The sequence below is a fragment of the Triticum aestivum genome, chromosome 5A (genome assembly GCF_018294505.1).
Source record: "Triticum aestivum cultivar Chinese Spring chromosome 5A, IWGSC CS RefSeq v2.1, whole genome shotgun sequence".
In the NCBI taxonomy this organism is placed as follows: Eukaryota; Viridiplantae; Streptophyta; class Magnoliopsida; order Poales; family Poaceae; genus Triticum; species Triticum aestivum.
In genome coordinates this window covers 33,334,408-33,346,050 of record NC_057806.1, presented here as the reverse complement: position 1 = coordinate 33,346,050, position 11,643 = coordinate 33,334,408, and the positions used below count along the sequence as shown (strand labels likewise).

General features: G+C 43.0%; 1 protein-coding gene across 20 annotated transcripts in view; it reads left to right on the top strand.

The window, feature by feature from the left end:
* The window catches only part of LOC123102133 (uncharacterized), a 51,465-nt gene that overhangs the window by 14,834 nt on the left and 24,988 nt on the right, over positions 1 to 11,643 (top strand). For 10 of the 20 annotated variants that reach the window (XM_044523425.1, XM_044523426.1, XM_044523422.1 and 7 more), the window contains exons 8-9: positions 513 to 710; positions 1,620 to 1,664. The gene's annotated coding sequence lies outside the window, so the exon portion shown is untranslated. Of the gene's footprint in view, positions 1 to 512; positions 711 to 1,619; positions 1,778 to 11,643 lie in introns of those variants that run through there. The other 10 variants (XR_006448768.1, XR_006448771.1, XR_006448772.1 and 7 more) reach the window with 2 other exon arrangements.

The window sequence follows — 11,643 nt, the reverse complement described above, 5'->3', positions numbered from 1 at the left end:
ATTTTGACATTCTTCAAAAGCCTTTATGTCATCTGGGATGCTGTTTGGCTTGACATTCTTCAAAATTAGAGACTTAAATTTTCAGTTGGCTGATCAACCAACATGCAATTATTGTAGTATATCTATACTAACAATATCAGTTGCCATTGTAAATTATTGGAGTGGCTGATGTTGTGCTGGTTGTTGGCAAGAAGGTTAGGATTAGGCACTAACTGTTTTCCTATGTTCATTGTTTGCGTGCTTATCTAATGGCATTTTGAGAATCTCATGTCCCTGTCATGGTATGTTCATCGATCTCCTGTGTACTTATCTAAGCATTTGTTTCCTTTCGGGCCAATAATGAAATAATCTATGTGCAAGACTACAAGTACTCACATATATAATGGTTACAAATACCCACATCATTCTCAGTTCTAATTGACTTATTGCGCCATGGGCGCAACGGGTCATCTAGTGTTATTTATAACCTTGAAATTATAGACTGAAAAATTTACGCCTTTGTTTTCACCTAGGGTTCCATATTATGGAGAAGGTGTTCTGGATGGTCCTAACAAGCTCATAAACATGGATGTGTCTTGCTACCCTCCAGGTGATGTTCCTAAGACGGGAACCAAATGAAGAATCAGTGAAGGGTACAACCAATAAAGATGATGCCGGGAACTTGACGACCTCTGATAGCAATGTTATCGGTGCTCCACCTCCGGAGAAAGGTTAGTTTGAATAATGTACTATATCCCATTGTTCCTTTCTTCAGAACATTGCCGGTGCCAGGACTGCACCATTGTGTGGTGAAATGTGTGATTTCCGCTGAGGTTTGGATTGTAGGTTTTGTATGAATTTTCACTGGTATGGAATGATTTCTCAAAGAAGTTGTCGAACTAACTGAACCCAGAATTTAACGTGACATTGCAATTCCCCCTACAGTCATATTACACACATAAAACGATAGTCATTACTCCTGTATGTGCAGAGTAACAGTCTTGTTTGGACTTGGAACTCAATAGAACTTATCTCTTGAATTTACATCATCATTCTCTATGGGGCCATTTAATTTTGGATTTAAGACCCATCTAGCAAGCGGCTGGGTGCTGGATGGATCGGCCGAGCCACAGCTAAAAAAGGCTGCCCGTGATGACCCACACATACTAAAAGTAGGGTCACCTGGTTCCCGGCACGCCACCAACTTGCAACCCAGCGTGTTGCGCTAATTAAATATGGTCCAGGTGGCTCAGGGTTGTTTCCCTCTGTCCTCCGATGCCTTAATTGAGATCTAGAGATTAGTAGAATTTGCCTGTATCCTTCCTATCTTTTTTTCTTCATCTGTGTATGTCACCCCATGGAGAATTTGACAAAAGCAGCTAACTGAATGAGTACCAGATTTGGTTATCGCCTAAAATTCAAATCCTCTTCCATCTTAATCCCCTCCCCAAGCAAGAAATAGTTGCATGTTTTCTACAGGTGGTTGAAAGATACTAGTAGCTGAGTACTTCACAAATCTTCTGTGTCATGCAGCTCTTTTGTTGGGTTATCTTGAGACCATAATTATTTTAAATGTACATGACTGACACGTTGTTTAGGGTCCACGTTCTCATATATCCTTGTTCTTTATGTTGCTGTAGCATGTGGAAGATCATTTCCTTTGTTCTCTGAATTACATGCACTTTGGTGAACAAAAAGTATGATTGGTGTTCCTGGTGAAAATGAGTGAAGCTAGAAGATGCTATGAGAAGGAACTTGCCAAGACTATTTGAAGAACAGCCTGATCTCCTGCATGAGGGTAACATTTTTATTTTGTGTAATGACCTAGTAATTATGATAACATGAACTCATTGTTTGCAACATAACCTAGTAAATGCTTTTAGGAACTAGAGTTCATGTGGACTGGAAACTACTTAGCATCCTTCAATGAATCAAAGAGAGCATTATGCATTTTTCTTCAGTGAATGATTCACTTTATTCAGTATCATTGCCTGCTTTTTAATCATAAAATCTTCACGATTTATAATTAGATTATTAGTTGGATAAACCATTGTGGTAGAGCTGCCTTATTGCTTTCTGAAAATATGCTGCATAATCGGTAATATGAGGAGTCATCCTGTTACGGACAGTTATCAGGGGCAGCACTATAGCTGCAGGCCCAAATCTGCACACAGTCCATAACCACACCAACAGCTGTGCCGTAGGCAGGCACATGGCCAATCCTTGGTGGCCAAGAAGTCCTAATTTATCCCTAGGAAATATACCTCTATTAGGAAGTTGTCTTTACTCTTTCCAAGATTTGGTTTGCTCTCCAACTTATGTGATCACTCTGATCTATAATAAGGGAGGATAGGTTGTATTAGGGTTATCAATCAAGAAACAGAGAGAATTGTCCCAAACTGGGAGTTCAGAGCCTACAGTGCCGCGGCTGGGGACGAGTCCCTACGTGCGCCCGAGGGCGAACCTCGCTATCCCGTCCATTCCCACCTCCAACTCCACACGCGCAACGTCTTGGTATCAGAGAGGACCTTCCTTGGCCGCCCACCACCAACAGCCACCATGGCCGACCCTGTCACCACCGAAAACCTGGAATTGTCGGTGTCCAAATCTCCCCCCTCCTCCTCTACCTGACCTCAAACCGCTACCTGAGCTGGAATGATGTCGCAATGTTGATCCATGGGTGCAAGGAGAAAAAACTACAGTTAGAGAAACAACGTGCATGACAAAGCAAGTTTGAAAGATGAAATATAACCAAGTTTTTTGCTTGAATACGCATGAGACCTCGGTAGCATTGCATTAGATCATCAGGGATCAAACATCCCTGGTTCCATTTCATATATATGAAATAAACCAGGTCTCACATCATTCAGCCCATACAAATAACAATAAAAGTAAAAGACCTGGGGAGTTTGCGATACAGATTTATTACATATCTGAACAACAAAAGGAGTGGGAGTGGGAGGAACAGAGAGGGCGGAAAAGAGAACATGGTTTTACAAACGGCACTGCATCAACCCCAGATCACGTGGATTGCATCTTCATCTGATGGATGCACTCGCAGGAATCCCTTTGTCGCATACCATCCGTGATCAGCTCCCAGCAAAGAAGCCCAAAGAAGCCCTCCAGGAAAGTCCATCAAGCATGTTCTTGTAGTTAGTCAACCTATATCCAGCAGCAATCACCTGAGCAGATCCATCTGGTGTGATGCATATGCCTCCAGCATTGGACATTCCTGGTATTTGAATAGAACTTTCCAGATTTGGATGTTCCTCAGAACCAGATGCCAGACCTGCTTCAGATTCAACCAGGTGCTACGATTAAAAACAATCTCATTTCTAAATAGCCATAAACACCACAGGAGTGCAGCAGAGATTACGTTAAAAACTCATGCTTCTTTTTGCAGAACCATTTTGATGCCAAAGATTCAAAATCACAGATTCTTGTAGCAAATAGGCAGAGTCAAAGAAAAGATGTTTCACAGGTTCAATTTCCTTACAATGACTGCATTCTAGTGGTTTTGGATTCCCCATTCTCCTCAAGTTATCCCTAGTCAAATTTTGTTTTGTGAAAACAGCCGTAGGAAGGACTGAATCCTGGTAGGGATTTTAAGAGACCAAACAGCAGAAAAATATTTACAAGGAAGACCTAACACACACCAAATCACCCCACTACTAGACCAGGGAAAAAACACGCCTTTTACAAAAATAAGCTACCTCAAAAACGACCATTAGGTGGCAGCGGCTACCAGCTGTGCCAAGCCCTTTACTCCCAAATTTGTCTGAGCACCAGCTTGAGACTTGGTGTAGCGCCATTAAACACACAGTCATTCTGATGCTTCCACAACATCCAGGCCCCCAAAGTGGTCAGCGAGTTAAGACCCTAATTGCTTCCCGGAGTCAAAGAATTGATTCTCAGCCACCAAGCACAGAACACATTATCCTCGGCACGTGGTGAGAAGTCCTGTAGACTAGAGCAACAGAAGAGGATGCACCAAACTTGTCTAGAGAAGACACAGTTTGTTAAAATGTGTTGGATCGTCTCTTGCTCTTGATCACAAAGAGGGCATTGGCTCAGGTAGGGCAAACCCCTTCATGCCTATCTATGGACTACCCAACATCTATTCTACGCTACCAACCGGAGGAAAAGCTGACACTTCTTTGGCGCCCAAAACATACAGAGAAGCATATGACGGCAGTGAAGCGCATCCTTCGATATTTCGCTGGTACCAACCACTATGATCTAGGCTATAGCGACAATGACCTTGTCCACACACGGTTAGAAGACTGGAGTGACACGACTGGTTGGCTGTAGCGACAATGACCTTGCCGGTGACATTAACACCAGGAAGAGCACAAGTGGCACGATGTTCTTCCTTGGTAGCAGTCTGGTGAGCTGGCAGTCACTCAAGTATCGAGTGATGGCCCTGTCCTCCTATGAGGCAGTGTATGTGGCTGCCACATTTGCCGCAACACAAGTACTTTGGAAGCCAAAGATTGCTGGCGGGATGGGGTTTTGAAACCTGGGAGTTTTTCAATTTAGCCTTGCTTGGGAAGCACGGCTGGAAGCTCCTAACAAGCCCGGAGTGATGAGGAACACTAGATGAGGAAAAAAAATCCTATGTCAGATTTGTTTGGCTACTTCTAGATGCTTCCACCCTAGTGTAGTATGTCTTTTATTTTCTTTTCTACCCTACATACTGTTTTCTAGAGTCTTCTAGTTGTGAGTAGCTATGAGTTGAATGGTGAAACTTAAATAATATTTTCTAGAGTATTCTAGCTATAAGTAGAAGTATTCCCAAAGCCCTATAAATAAAGGTCATCACCCACTACCTATAATAGAAGTCGGTGTTCTTATCTAAGATCTTGGAGTAGATCTTGTGCTCTAGCAGTTCTGCATTGAACTCTTGCTTCATATTGGCCTACATTCGCCTCTAGAGCGATATCTAGTGCAACACGTTGAAGTTGTTCCTTCAACACTTGTGCTGGACACATTGTAGCAGCAGGGTGGAGTTGCTCCTCCATAATCTTGTGCTGCTTCAGGTGGTATCAGAGCCCCGTTGATCCATACAAGTTCTTGATGTTCTCTTTGAGAGCAAGCTGCAGCAAGCAATGGAGTAATTGGAGAAGAGGATGGATGCCGCAGAACAACAAATCAAAGAGCTGCGTGAAGATCATAATCGGAGATTTGACTAGCTAGTTGAGATGATAAGAAAGGGTGTTCCCCCTGCTGCCAATGAAGGAGATTCATCTAAAGAAAAGGGGATGTTCAACAAAGGAGAGGTAATCTTGGAGCAAGACCACCACAACATCGTGTTGTTCAACGTGCTTCAAGAAGGCCAATTTATGTTGAAGCTTCTGAAGGTGAAGAATATGATGATGCACTTGAAGAACCTGATCTCTATGCATATCGGGAAGTACCCAACCCTACATATGCAAAAGATACATACAAGGTGAAAGCTGAGATCCCAACGTTTAATTGAAATGTTGATATTGAAGGGTGCCTAGATTGGTTATGTGAAGTGGAGACTTTCTTTGAGGTCATGGAGGTTTCGGAAGATCGTACAGTTCCTTTGGTCGCATACAAGCTAAAAGGTGGGGCTGGTGCATGGTGGCACCGTGTTCAAGAAGAGCGCAGGCTGAGGGGAGAACCTCGTGTAAGAACTTGGCGGCAAATGAAAAGCCTTTTGAAAGGGAGATTTTTACCCGTTGATTATGACCAGATCCTATTTATCAAATTCCAAAATTGTGCTCAAGGAAATAGGACTGTTTCAGATTATATGGAGGAGTTTCTAAGGCTACAAGTGAGGTGCAACCTTGCTGAAACTGAAGATCAACAAGTTGCAAGGTACGTCAATGGTCTCAATGATGCTATTCAAGTTTGATTGATATGCAACAAATCTGGTCCATTGATCAAGCACAAGCTCTAGCCTTAAAGGCTGAGAGGTTTGTGAGGACAAGAAATACAACTAAGGCTCCATATCCTCATACTGAAGGCTCGTCTAGGGATCACACTAATAGAGTGGAAGAAAAGACCACTCCATCGAAGGAAAAACAAACAATCCCGAAGCAAACTAGAGGCAAGGCTAAGGCAAATGAAGGCCCAAAGTGCTATAAATGTGGTAAAGAGGGACACATATCCAACGGTTGCCCATTAAGAAAATTTGTTAACACTGCTATTCATGATGGTGAAGACGATGAGGAAAAATATGAATCTGAAGATGTAGAGGGACAAGAGGTTTGTCAATAAGAAGGTGAAGAGGTGGTATGTGTGATTTAGCGTCTCCTATGTTCCACACGACAACCTGACGACACAAAACGGAATAAAATATTTGAGAGCAAATGCACAGTGAATGGCAAGGTATGCAAATTAGTGATTGATAGTTGCAGCTGCGAGAATCTTATCTCCCAGAAGTTGGTGAACCATTTAAAGCTTGAGACTCATGATCATCCAAACTCCTACACTATTGGGTGGATCAAGAAAGGAGTCAATATGAGGATTACCAAACAATGCAACATACTACTTTCTTTGGGAAAGCATTATTGCTCAAACGTGTTACGTGACGTAGTTTATATAGATGCTAGCCATGTTCTTCTTGGGAGACCTTGGCAATTTGATGTTACTACACACAAGGGCAAGGAAAATTCTTACACTTTCATTTGGAACAAGAGAAAGATCGTTATTCTACCAAACAAAACTAAAGATCTCTAAGGAGGAGGGGAAAACTGTTAACTATCTCCCATACCTCTCATGAGTTTATGGAACACTTGAAGGAGGCAGATTTATGTGTTGCACTTTTTGTAAAAGGAGAAGAGCACCTGACTGTGAAATTCCCACTAAGGTAAGTGGTTTATTGGCAGAATTTTAGAACATACTTGGAGAGCCACAAGGCCTGCCACCGATGAGAGGAATTCAACATAGAATTGACTTAATTCCGGGAGCAAGTCTTCATAATCTTCCACACTATCTAATGAGCCCCAAAGAGCATTATATATTGAAGGAGAAAGTTGAGGAATTGCTGCAGAAGGGGCACATCCAAGAAAGTATTAGCCCATGTGTTGTACAAGCCTTGCTCGCGCCCAAGAAAGATGGATCTTGGCGCATGTTTACGGATGAAACGACTCTTTCGCGATCGCGCGTTGCAACGATCGATCTATTGGGCGCTGTTAAAAGGGCAGGGACCCCACCACGTGTGCGCGCACCATCAAAACACTGCCCCCATGATTTCAGGTGATGGGGCCAGCCGTGCTCTTCTATATTTTTATCCCCTCGTGAATTCAACAGTGGGCCCGGGGCGTTTAGTTCCTGTTCCTTTTTTTGACAACTGCGTTTAGTATCCTGTTCGATAGACTAAGGAAGGAAAGTTTAGTTCCTGTCCGAAACCGATCGTTCCAGCGCGCGCGCGCGGAATAGCATCTCCCGTTTACGAATAGTAGAGCCATTAACAAGATCACCGTAAGGTATACATTCCCTATTCCCGTTTGGGTGATATGTTGGATCAACTTAATGGAGCAAGAGTGTTCACAAGGGTAGATTTAAGAAGTGGATATCATCAAATTCGTACCAGACCCGGGGATGAATGGAAAACTGCCTTCAAGACAAACAAAGGGTTGTTAATCCGTATCAGACCTGGGGATGAATGGAAAACCGCCTTTAAGATAAAGGAAGGGTTGTTTGAATGGCTAGTCATGCCATTTGGACTCTCAAATGCACGTAGTACTTTTATGCATTTGATGAATCAAGTCCTTCAACCCTTCTTATCCTACTTTAATGTGGTCTATTTTGATGAAGCAAGGATGACGATGAACACTTTGATCACATTCGGAAGGTGCTAGAAGTACTAAGGGCAAATGAGCTCTACGTCAACTTGAAGAAATGTGTTTTCCTGCGAACACAACTTCTTTTCCAAGGATTCGTCATAACATGTGACGGTATTGGTGTTGACGATTCCAAGGTCGAAGCAATCCGAGAATGGCCAACTCCAAAGATCATTTCCGAGGTACAAGTTTTGTGAAGAATTTCGGCACTATAATGGCACCAACTACCGATTTCCTGAAGAAAGGAAGTTCCAATGGACAGAAGTGGCTGAAGCTAGTTCGAATGAGATCAAGCAAAAACTCTCACAAGCTTCTATCTTGGTACTACCTGATTTCAACAAGACTTGTGAGTTGGAGTGTGATGCAAGTGGAGTAGGCGTTGGAGCTGTTCTATCTCAAGAAAGGAAGCCCATTGCTTTCTTTAGTGAGAAGTTAAGCGAAGCTAGGCAGAAATGGAGTACCTATCAACAAGAATTGCATGTTGTTTCAGAGGTTTGAAAACTTGGGAAGTCTATTTGCTGCCTAAAGAGTTCATTTTTGATAGTGATCATCAATCCTTGAAGCATTTTAGAAATCGAAAGCATGTTGACCACACATGCTAGCAAGATGGGCAGCATATCTAAAGAGGTTTGACTATCTCATCGTGCATAAATTCTGGACAACTAATCGAGTGGCCGATGCTTTGAGTCTTCGTGCATGCCTCTTGACTTCTTTTGAGGTTGAACTTCCAGGTATGGATCAAAAGGAGTTGTATGAGGATATGAATACTTTGGCCATGTTTGGGTTAAGCACATCAGGGGCCAGCCATTAGGTGACGACTATTTGGTGCAGGATGGCTATATTCAGAAATGATCGTTTGTGCATCCCTGCGTGACAAACTAATTAGAGAACTCCATTCAAGTGATCTTAGTGGCCATGTTGGACCGGACAAGACTACCGCTAACCTGGAAGCTTGCTACTTTTGGCCACAAATAAAGAGAGATACTGTTTGTTCAGCGATGCCCTATATGTCAAACCTGCAAAGGCCAAGTCTAGAACACAGGGTTATGCATGTCTTTGCATGTTCTTGTCGCTCCATGGGAGGACATCTTTATGGACTTCGTCTTGGGCTTGCCCAGAACAAGACGAGGGAGTGATGCTATGTTTGTGGTCGTGGACAGTTCTCTAAGATGGCTCATTTCATCCCATGCCACAAGACAACGAACGCTCATCATGTGGCAAATCTGTTCTTTCGAGAAGTGGCCTCAGACCGTGATAGCAAGTTTCTTGTTGCATTTTGGCTCACTTTGTGGAAGCAATTCAACACTGAATTAAAAAAATTTCAGCACTTCTCATCCACAAATAGGTGGACAAATGGAAGCGGTGAACAAGTTTTTGGGTAATCTGATCCATTGCATTTGTGGAGAAAGAAAGGGACAATGGGATCTGGCTTTATCTCTTGCAGAGTTCTCCTAAAATAACTCCAAGCATAGATCCACAGGAAGGAGCCCTTTTCCCATTGTCTTCACTAATGTTCCAACACATGTACTGGACTTGGTGAAGCTACCATCAAGGGGAAACTCAAAATCAGCATTATCCTTTGTTGATAATTACATTGAGTTATTTGAAGAGATTCATGGTGTTTTGAAAGCACAAAATTAGAAATATAAACAACTTACTGACTGCAAAAGGAGGCCGAAATCATTCCGAGAGGTGATGGTATACCTCCGAAAAGAGAGGCTACCTTTAGGTGTTAAAGGGAAACTTAGGCAGCGAAGGTATGGGCCCTTCTCTATTGCGAGGAAGATAAATGATAATGCTTATGTAATTCCTCCAAGCGACATGGGTATATCCAACACTTTCAATGTTGCGGACTTGACTCTCTACCATCCAGAACAGGCGCTTTATGAAGACAACTCAAGGGCGAGTTCCAAGCTACCAGGGGAGAATGATGAGGAACACTAAATGAGGAAAAAAATCGTATGTCAGATTTGTTTGGCTACTTCTAGATGCTTCCACTCTATAGTATGTCTTTTCTTTTTGTTTCTACCCTACTGTTTTCTAGAGTCTTCTAGTTGTGAGTAGCTATGAGTAGAATGGTGAAACTTAAAAATAATGTTTTCTAGAGTATTCCAACTATAAGTAGAAGTATATGAAGGCTTTCCAAAAGCCCTATAAATAGAGGTCCTCACCTCTACTTTGGAACCAGACTATGTATCCCCACTACCTATAATAGAACTTGGTGTTGTTATCTAAGATCTTGGAGTAGATCTTGTGCTCTAGGAGTTCTAGATTGAACTCCTGCTGCCATATGGGCCTACATTCGCCTCTAGAGCGATATCTAGTGCAACACATTGAAGTTGTTCCTTCAACACTTGTGTTGTACACATTGTAGCAGCAAGGTGGAGCTACTCCTCCACAACCTTGTGTTGCTTCACGGAGTCCCTCTGTGCATGCATTTTGGAAGGCAAATATTTTCATCCACTGAGTTCATGGATGCTACTATTCCCAGGTGTGCTTCTGCCACTTGGCGAGCTATCATGGCTGGAAGACAAGAGTTGACAACTGGTTTGATAAAAAAATCAGAGATTGTTCCTCGGTCTCTATTTGGCACGCCAATTGGATACCAGGAATTCGTTCAGTACGACCATCTATTCACATTGGAGCTGCAAGCCTATCTTCGGTCTCTGAATTGATCGATGCCATGAAGGTCGATGAAATTTTTATAGCCCGAAAAGAAGATGCAATCCTGAATATTCTGCTGAAGCTAGGGGAATGGAAGGATTCTTAGGCATGGACAGCAGAAAAGTCTGAGATCTACACTGAAATTTGCGTACCGTTCTCTAGTGATTCACAACGAGCATTTAGCTTTAGAGGAAGGAACGGTTACAAAAACTGCAAAGAAGCAGAAATAGGTGTGGGCAAGACTTTGGAAGCTGAAAGTTGTGCCGGAAGTGCATGTGTGGTGGCGGGTGTTACGCGGTATTTTACCGGCTGAGAGCACTCTTAAGCATAGATACATTGCGGAATTGGCACGACATAGTCTGCCTTGATGCAGACGAGGATATGATTAATGCATTAATAACATGCACGTGTGCAAAAATGTTTTGGAGGGAGGCTAGGGAATGGCTTCATATAAAGCTTCCGGAGCTCCATACAGTAACTTTGTCAAGGGGTATATTGGTGACCTGAAATTTGATGAGATCGTGCAAAAATTATCACGGTTATGTCGGCTATCTCCAAGAACAATATCACTCATGATAAGGCAAGTTTGGACCCGGTGCATTCAATGAAAGTGACTAGGGAGGCCCTGTCGCTGTTGGAATTACCAGGGGAGCATGCTAGAATCTTGCCAAGTCATGGATGGAGACCTGTTGAGTTTGATTGCATAAAGATTAACTCTGATGAAGGAATATCTATGGATGCACGGATGGGTGGAGTAGGGGCACGTTGCCCGATCGTCCTCGGCCTGCGTGGGTGCTTGGTGTAAGCCTATTGAGGGTGTCACTGGTCCACTTGTTGTGAAGGCAATATCTCTTCGTGAAGGTGTGATCTTTGCTAAGCTTCGAGGCTTTGCGCGAGTAGAGATGGAAACTGGCAGTTTGAAGTGGTCAATCTCTGGAACTCATGCCGTTTCTTTGTGCTTGTTGATAGCGCCATTATTAGACATTGAAGGGCCAACGTCTTGTTTTACCTCTTTTGCTATTCATCATGTAAAGAGACATGTCAACGTTCTGGCCCACCTATGTGCGAAATGCTTGCACACTAGAGGTGACGAAGTGTTGGATGGACTCCCCCCAAGTTTTTGGTTACTAGCCTCATGGTTGACAGTGTCGGAGCCCCTTTGATTTAATAAAGCCCTTTAGTTCCC